Genomic DNA, 26,926 nt, shown 5'->3' with positions numbered 1-26,926 from the left:
CGGGGAGGGGAGGGGAGCGGGGGGCCCTGGGGTTGCAAGTCCCGGGCGTCGCGCGCACCTGCGCACCTGCGCGCCCCCGTGGTGAGCCGCCCCCGCCCTTCGGGCCGAGGGTCTCAGTGGCTCCCTGACCTGCTGCCGGGGCGAGGGTGCGGATCGCGGGGAAGACAGCCCCGGGGGTCCTTCGGCGGGAAGCGTACCCCGCTCTCGCGCTCCTGCGGTGCGGGCAGGACGGGTGGGGCTGAAAAGGACGCAAAACTGGAGGAAAATGAGTTACGAAAGTGGATGCCTTGCGTAATGCGCATTCTGTAGTCCGCGCACGTTATTTGACCGCAATTCTGTAATATTTTTATAATTATGAGTTTGTGCGATGTATATAATCCTTTTATGGAAAAAGGTCACAACAAATTACATTTAAAAACGCGACAAGCATCACAAAATTGAGAAAATTAACATTTTTATAACTTAAATGTATCTTTCTAAAGCTTTCGCTTACACTTTGCTTGCTGCGTGAGCTTGGTCGGCCTCACCGGGATGTGATCGAATCGTTTTACAGAAAGGAAATTCAGGCTTTCTGCAACCTGAATTTACAGCCCCGCGGGTCCCACCGACGTCGGTGTACGCGGAATCCCGGCTTCCCCAGGCGGTCTCATCGTCTTGGCATCTTGCAGCCTTGCGCTCCGCAGACGCGGCCGTTTTCCAGCCAGAGAGGAAACAAGCACATGGTGAATCACCTTGCATACGCTCAGTTATTGAATATACTCTGAGAAGAGACAGCTTTGCTTCCCCCACGGGGGGCCAGGAGACGCGGCCCTGCCAACTCGCCTGCGAGCGCTTGAGGCTGCAAACCACACCTTTGCCTACTCCCCGCGTGCTCCCGGCATGTGCAGACCACGGGAGGTTCCCACAGACCAAATCTGTTTTCCATTTCCGTGGACCCCAAAACTGCCTGTGGTCACGCGGGTAGCATTGGCTCCCGGGGGACAAGACAAACTGGGCAGACACCTGGCCGCGTCTCTATGCTGGGGTGGGCATTCCCGCGAGGGGAGCCACCTCAGCTCCCTGGTAAGTCTACCCTGGTGGCCTCCAGGGAGAGGCAGCTAGACCTGGTATCCTCTGCCTATGCAGGTGTCCGCCAGGACGGCCACCACCCCACCTGACCCTCAGCTGGGAGTCCTTTGGTACCTGCTGTGTGCTTCCCACCACCACCACCACCTGGCTGTGTCCTCTCTAAGGTCCTTGCCCCGACTCTGGGCCCAGATAAAGAGCCACACTGCAGCCTTTGGGGGTGGGGGTGGGGTTGCAGCAGAGAAGGAGCCACATTGCGGCCTTGGTGGGGGAGACAGAGAAGGAGCCACGCTGCAGCCTTGGTGGGGGAGACAGAGAAGGAGCCACTCTGCAGCCTTGGGAGGGAAGGTGTGGCATCACCATGGGGCACTGGCTCGGGAAGTCCTAGTCAGTGGGTTGCAGCTCTGCAGAGATGCCATGGAGCGTCCTTTTCGTGAATCCTCTGTCCACGTGGTGTAAGAGAAGCAGTCTCCCAGTGCCGTCCATATGTCTTTATGCATGATGAGAGAAAAAAAAAGGCAATTCCAATACGTACTGGTAAACAAAGAAAAACGTCTATTTGTTTATAAAACAAAGACATGGTTCTGCATGTTGTGTCGTGAGGAAAAATTAAAACTCCTTGTCAGTTGAAAGCCATCTGGTACAATCTCATAACTGGGAGGGTGCAGATAGTTCACGAGGAGGGAGCCCATTGCAGGTTTAATGATGCATCCCGATTGCAGTGGCCAAGGTCAGTTCCCAGGCGGCTTCCCCCCTTTCAAGTGTGGGCAGGACCTGGGACCCCCTTGTTTCTGACCAAGGGCACATGGAGGGCACGTGGCTGTAGCTGTGGGATGAGTGGGCTACGTCTTTGTGAGGAACCTGCTGGGACCTCCATGTGGGTACATGCCATGACAGTTGGCACAGACTCTGCCCCGGTTGAGCCCCCAGATGAGGATGCAGCTGCTGGCCCCAGGGCTGCCACTGAAACCCAGTTCTTCCACGCATATTTGTGGCAGTGGAGAACCAGTACAGCCACGAAATGTGACACTGGATTTAATGTTGTTGGGTCTATGGAAGTGTAGCTAGCATAAAAGACAGAGATGTTGAGTGAACAAGGTCATGATAGTGATGACCTCCACCAGCATAAAGAGCATTGCAGGCAAAACAGAGGACATTTTTGTCACCCCAGAGAGTTCTCTCATCACCTTTGCAGTCAACCTCCTTCCCCCCACCCCAGGCAACTAGATGTGGTGTCTATCAGCAGACATTGGTCTGGTCTGCGCTAAAACTTCACAGAAATCCAGTCACACAGTTTGCCTTCTTTTGTGTCTGTCCACTTTCATTCTGCACCATGTCCCAGATTCATCCGTGTCGTGGGGTGTTTCAGCTGTCTGATTTGGTTTATTGCAGAGGAACATTCCGTTGTAGGAAAATGGCACAATTTGTTTATCCATTCGCCTGTTGATAGAGATTTGGATTGTTTCTAACTTTTGCTGAATAAAACCGCCATGAGCATTTGTGTGCACATCTTTGTGGAAACATGCTTCTGTTTCTCTTAATTAAATACCTGGGATCGGAACGATGGGGCTGTATATAGTAAGTGTGTAGATAACTTTAGAAGAAACCACCAAACCGTTCTTGCCTGCCCAGCAGCGATGTGGGGGCTCCAGTTGTCCCCCTAACCTCTCCTGTACTTGAGAGGGCAGCTGTTCCAATGTTAGGTTTCAATTTGCATTTCTCTGATGCCTATTTATGTAGAACATCTTCTTAGGTGCTTCTTTTCTGCACTCTTTTAAAATATTTTTTTAAGTTTTTCTTCTTTTCTGTCTCTTTTAAAATATTTTGCCCACATTTTTGTTGCATCGATCATCTTTTTCAAATTATGCTACAAAAGTTCTTTAAATTCTCTGCGGGCAAGTCCTTTGTTAGATATACATGTTGCAAATATTTTCTCCCATTCTGTGGTTTGCCTTTTCATTTTCTTAGCTGCATCTTTCAAAGGGCAAAAGGGTTTTATATTTATGAAGTACAACTTACCAATTTTTCTTTTATGCTAAATGCTTTTTGTGCCTTATTTAAGAAATCCATAGCCAACTCAAGGTTGTGACATTTTTTCTCCTATAGTTTTAGCTTTTATGCATTGGCCTCTTCTCCATTTTTGAGTTAATTTTGTGCATGGTGTGAGGTCAGAGTCATTCTTTTTTTTCCTTACAGCTACCAAGGGGTACCAGCCCTTTCCCTGTTGTCCTTTGATTGAAAGCCAGCTGACTGTGTGTGTCTATTTCTGGACTCCGTATACTGCTCCACTGGCCTCCATGCCTCTGCTTTTGCCAGCGCTATCCTTGTGATTTATATGATTTATAATAGGTCTCGAAATCAGACAACTGCTTTATTGTTTTTAAAAATTGTTCTGGTTCTTCTAGATCCTTTATATTTTCACATAAATTTCAGAAGCAGTCTTCCAGTTTCCAGCCAAAAATAGCTTGCTGGGGTTTGGACTGGCATTGCCTTTAGCCATGGGATCATTTTTTGGGGAAAGCTGACACCTCAATCCTCATCTCCAGCCCACGAACATGCCGACTCTCAGTTATCGAGGTCAGCTTTATAGCTCAGCAATGATTTGTACTTGTCAGCGTGGAGGTTTTATGCATCTTTCATTGAATTGATTCTGAAGCAGTCTGTGTTTTTTTGATGCTATGGTCAATGGAATTATTATAATCTGTTTGTATAAAAGAATACGGTGGGGTTTTATCTACTAATCTTATGTCTTGCCAGCTTGCTTAAATCATCAGTTCAGAGTAGTTGTTTCGTTGATGCTTAGAAATTTCTACATAAATTGTTGGCGCCTGCAAAGAGATAGTTTCCCCCCATCTTTTACAATCCTTTTACCTTCCTTTCCCCCGTTTTATTGCAGAGGCAGGACCTCCAGGACAGCGTTGAATACAAGTTCGGAGAGCAGTGTCCTTGCCTTGCTCCAGACCTCAAAAAGAGAGTGCTGTGTGCACCCCAGGTCAGAGACAGCTGTTGGTGGTTTCCTTACATGGCCTGGAGCACATGGAGACCTTTCCTTCTCCCAGTTTGCTGAGAGATTTTCTCAGGAATGGGAATTGGGCTTTGTCACATCCACTGAAACGGCTATAGGGCTCTCTCCTTTATTCTGGTGGCATATCACTGTGCCAGGTGTGGCTCGGCTGAACTACAGTCCCCAGAATTCCCTTCCCTGCACATTTATGGCCTGGGTGAGCCACAAGAAGCATTTTGCAGGCCCCATGGAGACCGATAGGCAGCCACTCCATCGTGTTCCTGGACACAGAAAGCCAGGTGGCTCACCCTGTTGGCTGCACCTTGGCCCCTGCCTCAATGTCCCCAGTCCCTGACCTTTGGAGGGCAGCCTCCCCAGGGGGCCCCAGGGGAGCCAAGAGCTGACCATGGTTTGGCCCTCACCCCAGCGTTCCTGTTTGTCACCCGCCCCAGCTCACCCAGCCATCTTCCCAGCGCCTACTCTGGGCACATCACGCTCAGGCACCCACCCCACAGCAAGGCCGAGCCCACAGGCTGTGGACACGGCTCTTTCAGCGTCCATGGTGGTGCCCAGCGGAGCACTTCTAAATCCCCAGGGCGTACACTCAGTGGCTGAGCCGGGGTGAAGACCTGGTTGCTACTGTGTGGAATCATGTCGCTTGATTTCCGAGTGATAAACTTGAGTTTCACCGTTGGGAGACGGCGACAGACCAGGGGGCTCTTGCTCGACCCGGCAGCGTGGACCTGCTCCGCCACCCAGCGCCCCTGCAGCGCCCAGCGATGGTGTCCCGAGCTGTGTGGAGGTGCTGGGACCCACGCCTGTGTCCCACCGAAAGCGGCGTGGCGCGCGCTGCCGGGGCGCGGGGCCGGGAGGGCGGAGGGAGTGTGCGCGCCCAGCCGGCGCCTCCCGAGAGACTCTTGCTGCGGAGAAGGGGCCTCTGTGCGAGGGCAGCGGGGGACTGCCGGGCTCCGAGGAAGCGGGGAACCGGGTGCACCCCTCTCTGCGGGCGCTGCGGGTTGCGCGGGGGAAAGGAGGGTGGGGGCGGAAGGGATGGGGCTTCCCTGCGAACGCCAGGCGCGTCGGGTTGGGTCAGCACAGAACAGCTGCTTGACTTTTTTTAAATTAATAGGCCGTATGCAGGACACTAGGATTTCATTCCGGCCCATTCACTTCCAAAAAAAAAAAAGCTTCACCAAATGGTTCTGCTGCAATAATGGGATTCTCACACAGAAAAAGAATGAAATGTCAACCCCACCCCCACCACACAGCATACAAAAAAAAAAAGAAAACCCCAATTAATAGACTTTTTTATGTGTGTGTGTGTGTGTGTGTGTGTGTGTGTGTGTGTGTGTGTGTGTGTTTAGGGCAGTTTAGACTCACAGGAAACTGAGCAGATGATCCGAGAGTTCCTGCTGCCCCCTCCGGGCTCGCTCCAGCCCGGGCCCCTAACCCCTTCCCATCTTGGCAGACCCTGTTGCTACATGTTACTAGCGAGTCTGCCAAGACCGGGCCCCGTTCCTGTGGTGCAGCTCAGTGGCTTCCATGGATCAGCATCAAAGCATCACAAAATAGTTTGGTTTCACGGCCCTAAACATTGCCTCTGTCCACCTACCTATTCACTGCCCATCCCAACTCCCTGGCAATCCCTGGCTTTTTACTGTCTCTGCAGGTTGGCCTTTACCAGATTGTCATCTAGTTGGGCCACACAGCGTGCAGCCTTTTCAGGTCTGCAACTTCCACTGAACGCTATGCCCTCAGGGTCCCTCGGCGCTCCCTGTCTTTTCACAGCACCACAGCTCGTTTCATTTCTCTCCTTTTCTGTGTGATAAAAGATATCCAACTTTAAAATTCACCATTTTAACCATTTTTTAGTGTGTAAATCAGTGGCCTGTAACTTTTGCCACTACTTCCAGAACATTTTCATCACCCCAGATGGAAGACACTCTGTATCTATTAAATCATCACAACCCACCCTACACTCCCTGCCAGCCCCTCCTAACTGCTAATCTCCTTTCTGTTCCCATGATTTTGCTTACTCTAGATACTGTATATCATACAATGCACAAAAGTATCTGGCTCAGTTAACATAGTTTCAAGATTCATCGATGTTGCCACATGCCTCAGAATTCCATTCCTTTTTATGGTCAAATAATAGTCCATTGTATGAATGGACACTTTTGTTTGCTGATTGATCTGTTGATACGTAGTTGGGTTGCTTCCACCTCTGGCTATTGTAAATAATGCTGCTATGAACACTGGCGTGCAACACTTCTTTTAACACTTAAAATGATTTGTTGTCGGGTGCACGGGTAGTTTACTGGTTAGAATGCCTGCCTTTCATGTGGGAGACCCAGGTTCGATTCCTGGACCATGCACCCCCTCCCAAAAATGATTTGTTGTCGAGTACAGGAGCTCTTTATATATTCTGGGTATTAATCCCTTAGATATATGATTTACAAATAAGTTCTCCCATCCTGTATCTTCTTTTTTTCACTCTTTTGATGCACAAAAGTTTTTTTTATTTTGATGATGTCCAGTGTATCTATTTTTTTCTTTTGTTGCCTGTGCCTTTGATATAATACTTAAGGAACCATTGCCAAATTCAAGGTCATAATATTTTCCCCTTATTGTTTTAGTGCTTAAATTTAGTCTTTGATCCATTTTGAGTTAATTGTTGTCTATAATGTAAGGTAAGGATCCAACTTCATTCTTTTGCATGTGGATATCCAGTTTTCCCACACCATTTGTTGAAACACTGCCTTTCACATTGAGTAGACTTGGCACAATTGTCAAAAGTCAATGGACCATAAATGTGAGGGTTTATTTCTGGGGTCTCCGTTCTGTTCTTTTGGTGTGTGTGTTTTATATTGTGCCAGCACTGCTCTGTTTTGACCACTACAGCTTTGCAGTAAGTTTTTTTTTTATTAATTAAAAAAAAAAGAAATTAACACAACATTTAGAAATCATTCCATTCTACATATGCAATCAGTAATTCTTAATATCATCACATCGATGTAAGATCATCATTTCTTAGTACATTTGCATCGATTTAGGAAAAGAACTAGCAAAACAACAGAAAAAGATATAGAATGATAATATAGAGAAAAAAATTTAAAAAATAATAATAATAAAAAGTAAAAATATATATATATATAAAAGGAAAAAGAAAAAACAAAAGACACAAACAAACAAACAAAAAACTATAGCTCAGATGCAGCTTCATTCAGTGTTTTAACATGATTACTTTACAATTAGGTATTATTGTGCTGTCCATTTTTGAGTTTTTGTATCTAGTCCTGTTGCACTGTCTGTATCCCTTCAGCTCCAATTACCCATTATCTTACCCTGTTTCTAACTCCTGCTGGTCTCTGTTACCAATGACATATTCCAAGTTTATTCTCGAATGTCGGTTCACATCAGCGGGACCATACAGTATTTGTCCTTTAGTTTTTGTCCATCCATGTTATTACATGCTTCATAAGTTTATTCTGTCTTAAAGCTGCATAATATTCCATCGTATGTATATACCACAGTTTGTTTAGCCACTCTTCTGTTGATGGACATTTTGGCTGTTTCCATCTCTTTGCAATTGTAAATAATGCTGCTATAAACATTGGTGTGCAAATGTCCGTTTGTGTCTTTGCCCTTAAGTCCTTTGAGTAGATTCCCAGCAATGGTATTGCTGGGTCGTATGGCAATTCTGTATTCAGCTTTTTGAGGAACCGCCAAACTGTCTTCCACAGTGGTTGCACCATTTGACATTCCGACCAACAGTGGATAAGTGTACCTCTTTCTACGCATCCTCTCCAGCACTTGTCATTTTCTGTTTTGTTGATAATGGCCATTCTGGTGGGTGTGAGATGATATCTCATTGTGGTTTTGATTTGCATTTCTCTAATGGCCAGGGACATTGAGCATCTCTTCATGTGCCTTTTGACCATTTGTATTTCCTCTTCTGAGAGGTGTCTGTTCAAGTCTTTTTCCCATTTTGTAATTGGGTTGGCTGTCTTTTTGTTGTTGAGTTGAACAATCTCTTTATAAATTCTGGATACTAGACCTTTATCTGATATGTCGTTTCCAAATATTGTCTCCCATTGTGTAGGCTGTCTTTCTACTTTCTTGATGAAGTTCTTTGATGCACAAAAGTGTTTAATTTTGAGGACCTCCCATTTATTTATTTCTTTCTTCAGTGCTCTTGCTTTAGGTTTTAGGTCCATAAAACCACCTCCAATTGTAAGTTTCATAAGATATCTCCCTACATTTTCCTCTAACTGTTTTATGGCCTTAGACCTAATGTTTAGATCTTTGATCCATTTTGAGTTGACTTTTGTATAGGGTGTGAGATACGGGTCCTCTTTCATTCTTTTGCATATGGATATCCAGTTCTCTAGGCACCATTTATTGAAGAGACTGTTCTGTCCCAGGTGAGTTGGCTTGACTGCCTTATCAAAGATCAAATGTCCATAGAGAGAGGGTCTATATCTGAGCACTCTATTCGATTCCATTGGTCGATATATCTGTCTTTATGCCAATACCATGCTGTTTTGACCACTGTGGCTTCATAATATGCCTTAAAGTCCGGCAGTGTGAGACCTCCAGCTTCGTTTTTTTTCCTCAAGATACTTTTAGCAATTCGGGGCACCCTGCCCTTCCAGATAAATTTGCTTATTGGTTTTTCTATTTCTGAAAAATAAGTTGTTGGGATTTTGATTGGTATTGCATTGAATCTGTAAATCAATTTAGGTAGGATTGACATCTTAACTATATTTAGTCTTCCAATCCATGAACACGGTATGCCCTTTCATCTATTTAGGTCTTCTGTGATTTCTTTTAACTGTTTTTTGTAGTTTTCTTTGTATAGGTTTTTTGTCTCTTTAGTTAAATTTATTCCTAGGTATTTTATTCTTTTAGTTGCAATTGTAAATGGAATTCGTTTCTTGATTTCCCCATCAGCTTGTTCATTGCTAGTGTATAGAAACACTACAGATTTTTGAATGTTGATCGTGTAACCTGCTACTTTGCTGTACTCATTTATTAGCTCTAGTAGTTTTGTTGTGGATTTTTCCGGGTTTTCGATGTATAGTATCATATCGTCTGCAAACAGTGATAGTTTTACTTCTTCCTTTCCAATTTTGATGCCTTGTATTTCTTTTTCTTGTCTAATTGCTCTGGCTAGAACCTCCAACACAATGTTGAATAATAGTGGTGATAGTGGACATCCTTGTCTTGTTCCTGATCTTAGGGGGAAAGTTTTCAATTTTTCCCCATTGAGGATGATATTAGCTGTGGGTTTTTCATATATTCCCTCTATCATTTTAAGGAAGTTCCCTTGTATTCCTATCTTTTGAAGTGTTTTCAACAGGAAAGGATGTTGAATCTTGTCAAATGCCTTCTCTGCATCAATTGAGATGATCATGTGATTTTTCTGCTTTTATTTGTTGGTATGGTGTATTACATTAATTGATTTTCTTATGTTGAACCATCCTTGCATACCTGGGATGAATCCTACTTGGTCATGATGTATAATTCTTTTAATGTGTTGTTGGATTCGATTTGCTAGAATTTTGTTGAGGATTTTTGCATCTATATTCATTAGAGAGATTGGTCTGTAGTTTTCTTTTTTTTTTTTGTAATATCTTTGCCTGGTTTTGGTATGAGGGTGATATTGGCTTCATAGAATGAATTAGGTAGCTTTCCCTCCACTTTGATTCTTTTGAAGAGTTTGAGGAGAGTTGGTACTAATTCTTTCTGGAATATTTGGTAGAATTCACATGTGAGGCCGTCTGGTCCTGGACTTTTCTTTTTAGGAAGCTTTTGAATGACTGATTCAATTTCTTTACTTGTGATTGGTTTGTTGAGGTCATCTATTTCTTCTTGAGTCAAAGTTGGTTGTTCATGCCTTTCCAGGAACCTGTCCATTTCATCTAAATTGTTGTATTTATTAGCATAAAGTTGTTCATAGTATCCTGTTATTACCTCCTTTATTTCTGTGAGGTCAGTGGTTATGTCTCCTCTTCCATTTCTGATCTTATTTATTTGCATCCTCTCTCTTCTTCTTTTTGTCAATCTTGCTAAGGGCCCATCAATCTTATTGATTTTCTCATAGAACCAACTTCTGGTCTTATTGATTTTCTATATTGTTTTCATGTTTTCAGTTTCATTTATTTCTGCTCTAATCTTTGTTATTTCTTTCCTTTTGCTTGCTTTGGGATTAGTTTGCTGTTCTTTCTCCAGTTCGTCCAAGTGGACAGTTAATTCCTGAATTTTTGCCTTTTCTTCTTTTCTGATATAGGCATTTAGGGCAATAAATTTCCCTCTTAGCACTGCCTTTGCTGCGTCCCATAGGTTTTGATATGTTGTGTTTTCATTTTCATTCGCCTCGAGATATTTACTAATTTCTCTTGCAATTTCTTCCTTGACCCACTCATTGTTTAAGAGTGTGTTGTTGAGCCTCCACGTATTTGTGAATTTTCTGGCACTCCGCCTGTTATTGATTTCCAACTTCATTCCTTTATGATTCGAGAAAGTGTTGTATATGATTTCAATCTTTTTAAATTTTTTGAGACTTGCTTTGTGACCCAACGTATGGTCTATCTTTGAGAATGATCCATGAGCACTTGAGAAAAAGGTGTATCCTGCTGTTGTGGGATTTAATGTCCTATAAATGTCTGTTAAGTCTAGCTCATTTATTGTAATATTCAAATTCTCTATTTCTTTATTGATCCTCTGTCTAGATGTTCTGTCCATTGATGAGAGTGGTGAATTAAAGTCTCCAACTATTATGGTATATGTGTCTATTTCCCTTTTCAGTGTTTGCAGTGTATTCCTCACGTATTTTGGGGCATTCTGGTTCGGTGCATTAATATTTATGATTGTTATGTCTTCTTGTTTAATTGTTCTTTTATTAGTATATAGTGTCCTTCTTTGTCTCTTTTAACTGTTTTACATTTGATGTAAATGTTGGATATTAGTATAGCTACTCCTACTCTTTTCTGGTTGTTATTTGCATGAAATATCTTTTCCCAACCTTTCACTTTCAACCTATGTTTATCTTTGGGTCTAAGATGTGTTTCCTGTAGACAGCATATAGAAGGATCCTGTTTTTTAATCCATTGTGCCAGTTTATGTCTTTTGATTGGGGAATTCAGTCCGTTAACATTTAGTGTTATTACTGTTTGGATAATATTTTCCTCTACCATTTTGCCTTTTGTATTATATATATCATATCTGATTTTCCTTCTTTCTACCCTCTTCTCCAAACCTCTCTCTTCTGTCTTTTTGTATCTGACTCTAGTGCTCCCTTTAGTATTTCTTGCAGAGTTGGTCTCTTGGTCACAAATTCTCTCAGTGACTTTTTGTCTGAAAATGTTTTAATTTCTCCCTCATTTTTGAAGGACAATTTTGCTGGATATAGAAGTCTTGGTTGGCAGTTTTTCTCTTTTAGTAATTTAAATATATCATCCCACTGTCTTCTAGCTTCCATGGTTTCTGCTGAGAAATCTACACATAGTCTTATTGGGTTTCCCTTGTATGTGACAGATTGTTTTTCTCTTGCTGCTTTCAAGATCCTCTCTTTCTCTTTGACCTCTGACATTCTAACTAGTAAGTGTCTTGGAGAACGCCTATTTGGGTCTATTCTCTTTGGGGTGCGCTGCACTTCTTGGATCTGTAATTTTAGGTCTTTCATAAGAGTTGGGAAATTTTCAGTGATAATTTCTTCCATTAGTTTTTCTCCTGCTTTTCCCTTCTCTTCTCCTTCTGGGACACCCACAACACATATATTTGTGCGCTTCATATTATCATTCAATTCCCTGATCCCCTGCTCAAATTTTTCCATTCTTTTCCCTATAGTTTCTGTTTCTTTTTGGAATTCAGATGTTCCATCCTCCAGTTCACTAATTCTAGCTTCTGTTTCTTTAAATCTACCATTATAGGTATCCATTGTTTTTTCCCATCTTTTCTACTTTGTCCTTCACTCCCATAAGTTCTGTGTTTTTTCAGATTTTCTGTTTCTTCTTTTTGTTCAGCCCATTTCTTCTTCATGTCCTCCCTCAGTTTATCGATTTGGTTTTTGAAGAGGTTTTCCATTTCTGTTCGTATATTCAGAATTAGTTGTCTCAGCTCCTGTATCTCATTTGAACTATTGGTTTGTTCCTTTGACTGGGCCATATCTTCAATTTTCCTAACGTGATCTGTCATTTTCTGCTGGCGTCTGGGCATTTAATCAGATTTCCCTGGGTGTGGGACCCGGCTGGTTGAAAGGTTTTTCTGTGAAATCTCTGGGCTCTGTTTTTCTTATCCTGCCCACTATGTGGCGCTCGTGGCGCTCGTTTGTCTGCGGGACCCACCAGTAAAAGATGCTGTGGCTCCTTTAACTTTGGAAAACTCTCGCTGTGGGGGAGGGTCGTCAGCCGAAGCGGCTTGGGGGAGTGCCGGTCCAAATCTCCCAGCCGGCCCGGGAAGCCAAGCGTGGGGGGGGGGGCGCTGGCCGCCGCGGCTTGGGGGAGTGCCTATCCAACATTCCCAGCCAGACCGGGAAGCCACGTGTGTGGAAGGGACCCCGGTCGCTGGTCTCCGCTGCTTGGGAGACCTCCGATCCAATTCTCCCAGCCGGTCAGGAGGGCCGTGCGTGGCCGGGGGGCGCTGGCCGCCGCGGCTTGAGGAGCCTGCCTGTCCAATTCTCCCAGCCGGCCCGGGAAGAAAGGAGGGAGGGACTCCGGCCACCAGCCGCCCTGGCCCGGGGAAGCGCATGCCCCTCGGTGATATCACCACAGCGGATTCTCCCAGCCGGTCAGCCGTTCCAGAATGGGGTACGCTGTCTTTTTGGTCTCTGTTGTGGCTCCGGGGGCTGTTCTGTACTGTTTCTATTTCTTTAGTAGCTGTTCTGGAGGAGGAACTAAGACCCGCGCGTCTTACTAAGCCGCCATCTTCTCCGAAGTCTGCAGTAAGTTTTGAAATCAAGAAGTGAGACCTCCACCTTTGTTCTTCTTTTTCAAGATGGTTTTGGCTATTCTGGGTCCTTTAATATTCCATAGGAATTTTAGGGCAGGTTTTTCTATTTCTACAAAAAATGTCACTGGGCTTTCGATAGGGATTGTATTAAATCTATATCCCATTTGGATAGTATTGTCACCTTAATATTAAGTCTTTCAATCCATGAACATGGGATGTCTTTATTTATTTGGGTCTTCTTTAATTTCTTTTAACAATATTTTGTAATTTTCAGTGTACAAGTCTTTTACTTCTTTGGTTAAATTTATTCCTAAGTATTTTATTCTTTTTGATGCTGTTGTAAATGGAATTCTTTTCTTAATTTTCTTTTTGGATTGTTCATGGTTACTGTATAAACATACAGCTAGATGGAAATACATGTGGTTAATGAGAGGGAGGGGTAAGGGTATGGGATGTATGGGTTTTTTCTTTTTTTCTTTTTATTTCATTTTCTGGAGTGATGCAAATGTTCTAAAAAATGATCATGGTGATGAAAACACAACTATGTGATGATACAGGGAGCCATTGATTGTACAGCACGTATGGACTGTATGTGTGTGAAGATTTGCCAATAAAAATATATTTTTTTAATTTTAAAATTGAAAAAAATATTTTTTTGAGTGTTGGTGAGTATCACCAGTATTTTGAGTGTTGGTGAGTATCTTCCAACTTTCCTGCAATCACTTATTAGCTATAGCAGTTTTTTTGTGGATTCTTTAGGGTTTTCTTCACTTAAGATCATGTTATCTGCAAACAGGTAGTCATGCTTTTTCCTTTCCAATGTGGATGACTGTCATTTATTCTACTCTCCTGATGCTTCTGGCAGAACTCCCAGCACCGTTCTGGAGAGAAGTGATGAGAGCAGGCATCCTGGACTTGTTCCTGACTTTAGGAAAGAAGTTTTCAGTCTCTGACCTTACAATGTTAATTGTGGGTTTCTCTCATATGACCTTTAGCGTGTTGAAGAAATTCCCTTCACTTATTAGTTTATTGAGCATTGTTTATCAAAATAGGCTGTTGGATTTTGTCAGATTTTTTTTCTGGATCAATCTGGATGACCATGTTGTTTTTTCCCTTTATTCTAATAATGTGGTGTATTACACTGAGATTTCCTACATGGAACCACCCTTACATTCTGGGAAGGGTCTCATCCTTTTAATATGTTGCTGCATGTGTTTTGCTAGTATCTTGTTGGGAATTTTGCCTCGTATTCTCAAAGGATATTGGCCGGTGGTTTTCTTTTCTCGCAGAGCCTTTTTCTGGCTTTGGCATCTGGGTAGGACTGGCCTCACAGAAAGACTTAAGAAGTATTCCCTGTTCTTCCTTTTTTAAAAAAAGAGTGTGAGGAGGAGTGGTGTTAATTCTTTTTTAAATGCTTGGTAGAATTCACCAGTGAGTCCTTCTGATTCTGGGATTTTTTGCTTGTTGTTGCGAGATTTTTTATTACTGAACCAATCTTGTTCTAGTTTGCTAGCTGCCAGAATGCAATGTACCAGAAATGAATGGCTTTTAAAAAGGGGAATTTTAATAAGTTGCTAGCGTACAGTTCTAAGACTGAGAAAATGTCCCAATTAAAACAAGTCTATAGAAATGTCCAATCAAAGGCATCCAGAGAAAGACACCTTGGTTCAAGAAGGCCGATGAAGTTAAGGGTTTCTCTCTCAAGTGAGAAGGCACATGGGGAACACAGTCAGGGTTTCTCTCTCAGCTGGAAGGGCACATGGCGAACATGGTGTCATCTGCTAGCTTCCTCTCCTGGCTTCTGGTTTCATGAAGCTCCTTGGGAGGCATTTTCCTTCTTCATCTCCAAAAGTTGCTGGCTCATGGACTCTGCTTTGTGGTGCTGCAGCATTCTCTGTTCTCTCCGAATCTCCTTCATTCTCCGAAATGTTCCTCTTTTATAGGACTCCAGAAACTTATCAAGACCCACCCAAATGGGTGGAGACATGTCATCACCTAATCCAGTTTAACAACCACTCTTGACCAAATCACATCTCCAGGGAGATGATCTGATTACAATTTCAAACATACAGTACTGAATAGGGATTATTCAGCCTTTATGAAATGGGATTTTGATTAAAACGTGGCTTTTCTAGGGTCCATGCATCCTTTCAAACCAGCACAAGTCTCCTTACTTCTTATGGGTCTATGCAGGTTTTATTTCTTCTTGGTCAGTATTGGTAGGAATTTGTCCAGTTAATTTAGGTTATCCTATTTGTCAGTGTACAGTTGTTCTCAGTAGTCTCTTATAATCTTTTTTTTTTATTTCTATAAAATTGTTAGTAATGTCCTCTCTTTCATTTCTGATTTTAGGAATTTGGGTCTTCTCTTCTTTTTAAATTAGTCTAGCTAAGTTTGTCAATTTTGTTGATCTTTTCAAAGAACAAAATTCTGTTTGATTATTTATTGTTTTTCTATCCTCTGTTTACATTTGCTCAAATGGTTGCCATTTCCTTCCTTCTACTAGCTTTGAGTGGAGTTTGCTCTTCTTTTTCTAATTCCTAAAAAAAAAACAAAAAACAAAAAAACTCTTCCTAATACCAGTTAGGTTATTGATTTGTAACCTTTTTCTTCATAAGCATTTGCATTTATAAATTTCCCTTGGAATCCTGCTTTCACTAATTCCCATAAGGTTTGCGTGTTTTGTTTTTAATTTTGCTCATTTCAAATATTTTCTCATTTCCCTTGTACTTTCTTCTTTGACCAATTGGTTATTTAGGAGTATGTTGTTGAATTTCCACATGTTTTTCAAGTCCTAAATTTGCATAGACATTTTTCCAGAGAAGATATACAAATGACCAGTTAGCGCATGAAAAGCTGCTCAGCGTCATTACTCATTAGAGAAATGCAAAGAAAAGCTACAATAAGTTCCCACTTCACACCTACAAGGGTGACTAAAAGAAGACTGCGTATTCTTATGCATCAAGTAGATATCATCTTGTTATTCAAGATGTAATGGAGAGGCTGGAGGGAACTGTCTGAAAATGTAGAGCTGTGTTACAGTGGCCATGCTTCTTGAGGATGATTGTATAATGATATAGCTTTCACAATGTGACTGTGTGATTGCGAAAACCTTGTGTCTGATGCTCCTTTTATCTACCTTGTCAACAAATGAGTAGAACATATGGAATAAAAATAAATAATAGGGGGAACAAATGTTAAAATAAATTTAGTTTGAAATGCTAGTGATCAATGAAAGCAAGGGGTAAGGGGTATGGTAGGTATAATCTTTTTTTTGCTTTCCTGTGTTCATTTTATTTCTTTTTCTATTGTCTTTTTATTTCTTTTTCTGAATTAATGCAAGTGTTCTAAGAAATGATGACTATGCAACTAAATGATGATATTGTGAATTACTGATAATGTATGTTGACGTTTTATTTTGTTTCTTAATTTTTTAATTAATAAATCAATTAAAAAAAGACTGTAACAAGTGTTAGTGGGAAACTGGCACTCTAGTGCACTATGAGGGGTTGTAAAAGAGTATAACCACTTTGGAAAATATTTCTGCCAGACACAAAAGGCCACATTTTCTATCATTCCACTTAAATAAGATGTCCAGAATAGTTAAATCCACGGAGAAAGAAAGAGACTGGTGATCTCTGGGGGGTGGGGGGAGCGGGATGGGTGTGCCTGGGGACCTTACTGAGGGCACAGGTTTCATCTCGGGTTCGTGGTAATTTCTAAAATTCGGTAGAAGAGATGTCGCATCTCTGAGAACGTAGGAAAACCACTGAATTGTGCACTTCTAAAGGGTGAATTTGGGGTACGTAAATGATATGCCTTTATTGATTATAAGAGATTATAATGCCAACCCAGGCCAGCAGTGGCGGAGGCTGACAGCAGGCCGTGGAGGTGCTGGGAGGCGTGGGGTTTGCAGCACCTGCGAGGGGTTGACCTGAGCATCGGGAAGGGTGGGGGGCCGGGGGCTTGCCCTGAGAGGGGAGGGCCTGGAAGGGGCAGGTTTGGGGTGGGGGGTTGAGGAGCTGGGTGTTTTGCAGAGGTCAGGTGGGCTGTCACTGGGCGTGGGTGGTCGGGGCTTAGAGAAGGGGGGGGCCACACCCAGAAGGCCTGTGGCCGGGAGGTGGAGTGAGGTCAGCCCTGGGCCCTCCATAGCCAGAGATCCGTAGGCGGAAGAAGGGACAAGGAGGGCCCTGAGGGGAAGGCCAGGGAAGGCCGTGCGTCCCCAGGGAAGGGAGTGTTCTCTTGGGTCCAGTGATGTGCAGCCTGAGTGTGGGGGCCACTTGGTAACGGTGGCTACAGCGGAGTGGGTAGGGGCGCAGGGGGCTGTTGGGAGGAGACTATGAAGAATTCTGACTGTGGGGGAGCTTATGGTTTCTTTTCTTCTTTTAAAAATATTTTTAATGACAAATCTTCACACATGTACATGCTATACAAACAATGGCTCACAATATCATCACACAGTTGTGTATTCATCACCATGATCATTTTTAGAACATTTGCACCACTCCAGAAAAAGAAATAAAAAGAAAAAACTCATATATCCCATACCTTTTACTCCTCATTGACCACTAGTATTTTCATCTACCCAATTTATTTTACTCCTTATTCTTCCTATTATTTATTTTTTATCTATGTATCTATATATATATGGATAAAATATATATATACACATATATGTATATATAAGTTTTTGCATGGGCAGGCACCAGGAATTGAACCCAGGTCTCCGGCATGGCAGGTGAGAACTCTACCTTCTGAGCCACCATGGGCTGCCCCAACCATATTTTTTTAATCATCTGTCCGTACCCTGGAAAAAAGGAGCATCATACACAGGTTTTTTACAATCACACAGTCACATTGTAAAAGTTGTATGTAAAAAATCATACGATCATCTTCAAGGATCAAGGCTTTTTATCTACCTTGTCAACAGACGAGTAGAACATATGGAATAAAAATAAATAATAGGGGGAACAAATGTTAAAATAGATTCAGTTTGAAATGCTAGTGGTCAATGAAGACAAGGGGTAAGGGGTACGATAAGTATAATCTTTTTTTTCTTCTTTCCTGTGTTCGTTTTATTTCTTTTTCTGTTTTCTTTGTTTCTTTCTCTAAATTAATGCAAATGTTCTAAGAAATGATGAATATGCAGCTAGGTGATGATATTGTGAATTACTAATTATGTATGTTTTATTTTGTTTCTTATTTTTTTAATTAATAAATAAATTAAAAAAAAAAAGAATCAAGGTTACTGGAACACAGCTCTGCAGTTTCAGGTACTTCCCTCCAGCCACTCCAATACACCATAAAATAAAATGGTGATATCTATATAATGCATAAGAATAACCTTCAGGATAACCTCTCGACTGTTTGAAAATCTCAGCCACTGACACTTTATTTTGTCTCATTTCTCTTTTCCCCCTTTTGGTCAAGAAGTCTTTCTCAATCCCAAGATGCCAGGTCCTGGCTCATCTCCGAAGATCAGGCCCCATGTTGCCAGGGAGATTTATACTCCTGGGAGTCATGTCTCATATCGTGGGGGAGGGCAGTGGGTTCACCTGCCAAGTTGGCTTGGAGAGAGTGATTGAGGTTTCTTTTTGAACTGGAGGAATGTGGTCCAAAAGTTCACGTGCTGGGAGTGGTCCAATAGCGGCGGGAAAGATGCTCAGGAGGAGGGGTGGGGCTCTGAGGAGGCTGAAGGAGGCCTGGGGTCCGGGACTTTGTCGGGGTGGGGGGACTGGGGTCCCATTTCCCAGCTGCCGTGACAAGCACAGTGGAGTGGCTTCACTACAGAAATTATTTGGCTCGGGTTTTGGGCACTGGCAGGCGGCTTCCTTCTGGCTGGCAGCAGTCCTTGGGTCCCCCAGCTTTTCCATCATGTGGCAAGGGGCTCCTCGGTCTCCAGCCCTGGAATGAAGACCTGTCCTTGTTCTGTGCCCACACTTGAACCAAAACTACCACCTCGAAACAGTCCTGTGTATGGTGGGCTCACCCCCCAGGGACAGGGCTGAGATTAAGAACATGGTTTTTCTGGGGTCCAGAATTCAATCTGCCACAGGTGGCCTTGGAGGGATCAGGTCACCTTACAGCCGACAGGGGAGATGGGTCCCTGTGTCCAGACATGGGTGAGGCAGCCAGGAGGGTGGCGGCCCGGCCGGAGGAGGCTCTCTCCCATGAGGGACCCTTTGCTGGGGACCCTGCCCGGGGCAGGGTAGCATGCCCAGAGGGCATGTTACAGCTGTCCAAGGCACTGATCTTGGGTTTGCCTTCTATTGCTACCCCACTACTAGTTCTGAGCAAGGCCGGGGATAAAATACCCCTCCTTGAAAATATCTTTTTTGGCTACATTGTAAATGATGACTGAATTCACTGGATGTGCAAGCTTCACAGTAGCACATCCTTTCATCAGCATTGTCTTCTGAGTGAAGTCAGCCAAATACTTTGTTTTTAGAGCAAGTTAATGGAGCTTGGAGTCGCTCCAGGACCCCAGGGATGCATCTGAGGCAAGGGAAGCCCTTGCCCCTGCATTTTTTTTTTCACAATCACACAATCACATTGTGAAAGCTGTATCATTATTCAATCATCATCAAGAAACATGGCTACTGGGACACAGCTCTACATTTTCAGGCACTTCCCTCCAGCCTCTCCATTACATCTTAAATAACAAGGTGATATCTACTTAATGCGTTAAGAATAACCTCCAGGATAACCTCTTGACTCTGTTTGGAATCTCCCAGCCATTGACACTTTGTCTCATTTCACTCTTCCCCCTTTTGGTCGAGAAGGTTTTCTCAATCCCTTAGTGCTAAGTCTCAGCTCATTCTAGGATTTCTGTCCCACGTTGCCAGGAAGATCCACACCCCTGGGAGTCATATCCCATGTAGACGGGGGGAGGGAGGTGAGATTGGTTGTTGTGTTGGCTGGAGAGAGAGGCCACATCTGAGCAACAAAAGAGGCTCTCTTGGGGGTGACTCTTGGGCTTAATTTTTTTTTAAACTTTTTTTTTATTAATTAAAAAAATTAACAAACAAAACATTTAGATATCATCCCATTCTACATATACAATCAGTAATTCTTAATATCATCACATAGTTGCATATTCATCATTTCTTAGTACATTTGCATGGATTTAGAAAAAGAAATAAAAAGACAACAGAAAAAGAAATAAAATGATAATAGAGAAAAAAAACTATACGTATTATACCCCTAGGCCTAATTTTAAGTAGGCTTGACCTATCCTTTGTGGGGATAAGTTTCATATGAACAAACCCAAGATTGGGGGCTCAGCCTATTGCTTTGGTTGTCCCTACTGCTCGTGAGAATATCAAGAATTCTCCACTTGGGGAAGTTGAATTTTCCCCCTTTCTCACCATTCCCTGAAGGGGAATTTGCAAATACTTTTCCACTCACTAATCAAATCACTCTGTGCCTTATCCCTGCATTTTGCACAGCAGGTAAACAGTGGCACTGTGGTTGAGGATGTAGAGTTCCAGGCCCTAGTTTTTCAAATTCTCTGATCCTCCGAGGCCCCTTGGAGTTTTCCTTCAACTAAAAATGCCTTGGGCGGTGCAACGGTGGCTCAGTGTCAGAATTCTCACCTGCCATGCCTGAGGCCCAGGTTCAATCCCCAGTGCCTGCCCATGCTGGAAAAAAAAAAAAAAAAAAAAGCCTCAACTGCAGAGACACCTGAGGCCACCAGAATTGGCCTTGCGAAGTGGAGGTTTATATAAATGCCCATCAATTATTCTAGATTTAGTCTCCTCCTAACTGCTTGTAGGCCTGTTGCTTCAGGCAAAATGAAATTTTCAAAATTACAATAGATAGAATGTTTTCTCTGACCAGTGGTCTTCAGCAAAAATAGATGGACCAGGGCGGGCCGCGGTGGCTCAGCGGGCAAAGTGCTTGCCTGCCATGCCGGAGGACCTCGGTTCGATTCCCGGCCCCAGCCCATGTAAAAAACAAACAAACAAACAAAATACAATAAAACAAGAAAATGTTTAAAGATGTTTCCCTTTCTTCCTCCCTTCCTTCCATCCTTCCTTCTTTCTCTCTGTCTTTCCTTCCCTTCCTTCCTCTCTCTAAAATAAAAAAAAATAAAAAAATAAAAAAATAAAAAAAAAATAGATGGACCAGTTAGTTAGGCTGCTGAGCCAACAGACAGTGAGACGCAGGTTCATTCTGGCAGATGCTACGACTCAAAACAGAAACAAGACCATTATGTTATTTATTCATTTCTGCAGAAAAAAAAAACAAGACGTTGGTATAAGTCCCCTCCCTTTTCTGAAGAAATGCGTCATGTAATTAAAGTTTACAGCCACCACTGCTTTCCTTTCGGTAGTGTAACGTTGATGCAATTTACTTTTTCTTTCATTTTCCTTCAGTGACATGGTTCTAGCTATGAAACTCAAGCATCTTTTCACTGTCTGCATTTCTTTTCCGGTCATTGCCGGCTGGCGGATGGTGGGAGTTCCCGGCCCAGAGAACAAGAGCAGGGGTGGAGGGTCTCGGTGGCCCGGGGAGACTCGGCGTGTCCACCTGGAGAGTCCGGCCGGTTTTCGAGGACCCGCAAGTCTAGGCCGGGCCCGGCCGGCAGGTGGCGCGCGCGAACGCGAGCCCGGCCGGGAGGAGATGCCCGGTCCCCACACTGCTCCAGAGCGGCCCCAGGGCCTGGGCTCGGAGCTGCGGGGACTGGGGCAAGCCACCCCTTCCCTCCTCCGCCCCTCAAGGAGCCCCACATGCCCATGCACACGTTGGAGGCGCCCAACGCACCCATCCAGCCTCCCCCCCCCCTTCCAGGAAAAAGGAAGGAAGGAGCCAGGAGCTATGCCCAGGCAGAGGGGCTCACCCATGGGACCCACACTCCTCCTGGCAGTAGTTCTGTGATCCAGCTGGGGTGGGGGTTGCATCTGCAGGGGAAGGGTCGTGCCTGTCTTGTCCCTGCAGCACGGGCCTCCCGCCCTCATTAGGATGGCTGAAGTGGCACTGGAACCTGTGTTATGGATTGAATTGGGTCCCCCAATTCCAGCCCTCACCACAAATGTGGCCGAATTTGGAAATAGGGTCTTTGAAAATGTGATCAGGTAAGGTGAGGCCCAGCCAGGATCTGGTGACTCCAATCCTATATGACATGTATCCTTGTCAGTGGAGGAAATGTGGTCACCAGAGGTGGGGATAGAGAGAGAGGACCATGTGACAGAGGCAGAGACTGCGTGGATGCCAGCAGACACCTGCATGCCCAACACCCATAGAAGCCGGGGAGAGGCAGGGGCAGGGTCTCTCTCTGAGAGGGGTCTGCCCTGCCGGTGCCCTGACTCCAGGCCTCAGCGCTGGGACCTAAAGTCACACACCCCGCAGTGGACGCGTGTCTGGGGTACGCTGTGGCAGCAGACCCTGGGAACTGAGACTTACCCTGGGGAGGGACCCCAGCAGCCAGACCAGTCCTGAGCCTGAAGGTGGGCTGTGTGCAGGGCTGGTGTGAACAGGGCATCTCTGGCCGGGGACGGGTGGTCCTTCTGGAAACACTCCCATCAGCTGCTTGCACACAGAGACTGCAACCAGCCTCTTTCAGAAGCTGCAGCACCCAGGCAGCCTCCAGAACCTGGAAAGGGGAGAGAGGACGAGCCTCTCAGGGTGAACAGCTGGATGTGCAGACATGCAAGACTGGACCCACTTCTGGAGGGCCTGACACCCCCCCCACCAGGCCCTAGCACTGGGCCAAGGGACAGCCGGGCCCACCTTCCCACTCCCTGGCCTCTCTGCAAGCTGCTCCCTGTGGTTCCCAAGGACTGAGCGACCAAAGGGCCAGCCATGCCTGCTGGAGGCTGAGCTGTCACCAGGATTCAATGTCCATGGGGCTCTGTGGGGCACAGCTGAATGGACATGAGAAAAGAAAGAAAGCAAAGCGACGGCGGCTGGACAGGGGGCCGAGCTGTCAGGAGTCTTCAGGCAGAGAGAGAGTGGCAGGGTGCTGCTCCCCCTCCCCTGGTGCTCTGCCAGCTGATGGGGCATCTCCTGCCCAGCCAAGATGTGGGCAGCTGTGCCCACCTTGGCCCCCAGTCTGGGCCACAAGACAGCTCCTACAGCACCATCAGGTCGGGGAAGGTGAGGCCCGGGGAAGATGGGAACTGCACACAGGGGTTCTGATTCAAGCCAGACCCCCGTGGGGAGAGGGCAAGTGACGTGGGGCCCCTCTGGGGTTCCCTGAAAAGAGCCATGAGGCCCAGTTACACCCCCAGGTCTGCTCAGGCCCTCCAGGGTGCACCTGGGTCTGCTTAGTGTGGGGGTGGAAGCCCGGGGTGCCGCTGGGGCCACCCCAGCTTTGCCTTCTTTTTCTTTGTGGCAGGAAGGAGCCCGCACGGGAACCCCTGAGCGGCCACAGCCCAGAATGAGTCACCCCTTTCCCAGCCAGCAAGCAGGGTGGGGGCTCCGGGATGGGGGGGCCAGCCCTTTTTGAGCTGGTCAATGGGGTGTGCTCTCCTGAGGCTGACATCACCAGACTGGAGCTCGGTCCCCCAGGAGCAATGGAGAAGCTGGCACCCCCCTGGGGGGCCTCTGTGGCCAGGCTGCAGCAATCTGCTCTGCAGGACCTGGTGCCCTCCACCCTCAAGGGACTCGGAGGGACAGCCCCTGGCACCTGCCACCTGCCACCACGGCCCAGTGCCCACCAGGTCCCACCGGCTGTGGGGCTGGGGACCTCAGCTGTATGGAGCCGTATCTTGGAGGCTTCCCCCCACTGCCACTGGCCTCCCACGTGATTTAATTTTTGCGGAACTTTTAAATAAAAGATTATTTAATCCACCCTGCAGTGAATGGGTGAAGGGAGAGGGGGGCTTAGTAGGCCAGCAGTGACCTGGCCTTGGCCCAAGATTGGCCACAGAAACACAGGTTTCTGGCATGTTCTATCGTCCCTTTGCGGAGCTGCTTCTCCCTGACCACAGGCGAGGGTGGTATGTGTTTGTGGGGGGATGTTGCTTGAGAGGCCAGAGGAGAAGGGGGGCTTTGGAAAGGACATGTGTCCTGGGAAAGGTGAGGGAAGGCTGGGATAGGGGCAGAGAGGGTGACAGCAGGGGCTGCGGTGGGGGGCACAGCTGGCGGGGTTGAGGGGGCACACACAGGCAGCTCACGGAGGACCCCACGGTCCCCATCGCATCAGGGCTTGGGAGCTCGGTGCGAGTTGCTGTCCTGGGGGGATGCCTGGATGTTTGCATGGACTGCCAGGATGCAGGCGGGCATTGCTCAGGTAGGGGGCCGGTGGCGCCATCAGGAGGTGGCCCCCTGGGGCCTGTGAAAACAGGTTCCGCCCGCCTTCTGGGTCACCTTTGGTTGGGGACTTTAAGGCTCAGGCCCATTCACTAACCGCATAAGCACTGGCTGACTTAGGGTGGGCATCTCCCCTTGGTTGGATGCAGCCAGGGACAGACGTGGTGGTGCGTGTCTCCCCTTCTTCCCCCCCCAACCCCCAGGGCTCCCCCTGACACCCGTGGCTGTCTCTGAAGTCCCTGACCCCCTGAGGTTGTTCACAGCCCCCAAGGTTGTCCCTGACCCCTGAGGTCATTCGTGACCCCTGAGGCTAGCCCTGACCCCTGAGGCTGTTCCCAGCTCCCAAGATTGTCCCTGATCCCTGAGGTTTCCCTGATTCCCGAGGTTGTTCCCAACCCTCAAGGTTGTCCCTAACCCCCAAGATTGTCCCTGACCCCCGTGTCCCTGAATGCTCCACCCCCTCACCCCAGTTGGTGCTCTGGTGAGTAGGGGGAGGGGCAGGAATGCTTGTGCTCAGCCGTCCAGGCTGACAGTGGTTTGGTGCTGTCCCTCAGGCCCTTTCAAGGGTTTTTATCCCCCTGCCCTGCTTCTGCTGACCCCACTGGAGCCTCTCACCTTCATTTCCTTAGCATGCCCTTCTCTCTGTGTCTGGAGATTCTGAGCACTCCCGGCTGAGGTCCGTTTGCCCCTCCTAGCAGCCCACTGGGCAAGTCCTGAGACCACCACTCACCAGGCGGCCCACATCTGGATGCCAGAAAGTTCTCTGGGGCCCACAGACGGGGGCAGCATCACCTGACAGCCTTTACCAGAGTGAAGCAGTCTGACCCCAGGCTGCTGGCCCCACCTGCAGGCACAACCGCGGAGTCTCGGGTGAGCCATGGTGATCAGGCTCTGGGGGCAGCCAGGGCCATCATTCCTTCCCCATAGAGCTCATGGGTGCCACAGCCTCATCTCCCTCAGCGTCCTCAGCCTGCAGCCTCTTGGCCGCCGTAAGATTCAAAATTTAAAAATAATGTGTGCATGAAAATCCTCCGCAGACAGGAAAGTCTAAATGGAAGAAGGCGGTCTGGGAGGCGTCCCTTGGAGAGTGGTGGGCTGGCCCAGGGACGGCTCCAGGCAGGGTGGGGGCACAGCCTCCTCTCAGAACGTCAGTCTCGGTGTGGGTGGCCCAAGGCAGCTTGGGTCAGTCCTCAGTGGCCCCAGGTGGGTGGGAGTGGCCTGTCCCCATCATCTGGGGCCTCCTGGAGGTTGCCCTCTCCTTCACGTGGCTCTGCTGCTGGGTGGCCATAGGCAGACCAGCTCTAGCACCCTCCCAACCCCATTCCCCCAAAGCACAGTGCCAGACTCCAAGTGAACTCAGGCTACGATGGAGTGACTGCATGCACTCGTTGCCTGAGTTCTATGGGAGGTAGGCTGGCATGTCCCAGACCCGGCGAGTCGGTTAGGGAAATTTTCATGTCAGGCGCCCGCCTAGGGTGCAGGGTCTCAGGTGCCACCCTGGGGAAGACCCGGAACCTCAGCTTGGCTCTCTGCAAAATGGCAGCGAGGGATCCCATCTCCCAGAGGCTTGTGTGAAAGGAGAGAATACCTGTCATGATTTAGCCGGGTGCCTGGCACTACAGCCTGCTCCCTTGCCAGGCTGTTCTGATTGTGCCCTCCTCCGGAGACTAAGACACTGCCTGCGGCCACACGTGCTTGAGACGTGGGGCACAGGAAAGAACTGCCCCGTTCCCCCGCCACAGCCATCGCCTCTCTCCAGAGGACTCTGTGCCTTTACTCCCTATTTCCCTGTCTCTGGAGGCCATAGGCTGAGCCTTGTTTTTTAGAATTTTTTTTTTTTTACTGTACACAACAAACAAATATACATCCTTGACATACAAACATTCTAAACAAGGTGTACAGTCAATGGCTCACGATATCATCACACAGTTGTGTATTCATCACTACACGATCATTTTGTTGAACATTTGAGCCTTGTTTTTAAAAAACCTCGCGGTAAAATTCACATCACATGCAAGCCCTCCCCCAACCCCGGCTTTAAAGTGTACCCAGTGGCATCTCGTGCAGCACCACCGCGGGGCGGGGGTCCAGGACGCTGCCATCGCCCCGAGAGCAACCTCTTCGAGTGCGGATTGCTTTTTTTGTTGTTGTTGTTCTTTTCTTCACAAATGTAGCCCGAGCCGGATCCCTCCTTTGTTGCCCCCGGCTGCAGGCTACCGCTCCTTCTGGCTCGGCAGGCCGCCGGCCGGCGAGGTTCGGGCCTCGGGTCACGCAAGCTCCAGGGCCGCCGGAGACCACGGGCCACGTCCCTGCCCCGCCGCGCCTCCGTGAGCACCCGGGAGGCCCAGGTCGGACGGGCCCGGTTTCTTAGTTCTGGGGCGGGAGCAGAGGAGCGAGCGTCAGCGCTCCGAGGCTAGCCGTCCCCCAGCTACCCTCGGGAACGCCACCATAAGAGTGACAATGCCCGCCCCGCACCACAGAGCCCTCTCCTCAGAAACCGCCCGAAGGCAGCTTAAATTGCGTCCGGCGGGCTTGGGGTGGGGCGGGTCTGGCCAATCGGCACCCGCTGCGGCTCCTTGCGCGCTCCCGGATGGCCGCAGGAGTTGTCAGTCAAACGAACCTCGCGGGTCTGGCCAAAGGGTGCCCGCT

At 46.7% G+C, this 26,926-nt stretch overlaps 1 long non-coding RNA gene across 1 annotated transcript; it reads right to left on the bottom strand.

Moving 5' to 3' along the window:
• Positions 1 to 21,905: 21,905 nt before the first annotated feature.
• On the bottom strand, positions 21,906 to 26,793 carry LOC143662181 (uncharacterized). Its single transcript, XR_013165211.1, has 3 exons — positions 26,326 to 26,793; positions 22,427 to 22,616; positions 21,906 to 22,007 (listed from the first exon to the last, which is right to left on the bottom strand). It is a non-coding gene; the product is annotated as an uncharacterized LOC143662181 (long non-coding RNA).
• Positions 26,794 to 26,926: the final 133 nt, after the last annotated feature.

The sequence above is a fragment of the Tamandua tetradactyla genome, chromosome 2 (assembly GCF_023851605.1).
Source record: "Tamandua tetradactyla isolate mTamTet1 chromosome 2, mTamTet1.pri, whole genome shotgun sequence".
In the NCBI taxonomy this organism is placed as follows: Eukaryota; Metazoa; Chordata; class Mammalia; order Pilosa; family Myrmecophagidae; genus Tamandua; species Tamandua tetradactyla.
Note: the sequence above shows the minus strand (reverse complement) of the source record. Positions and strands in the feature narration are given on the sequence as shown.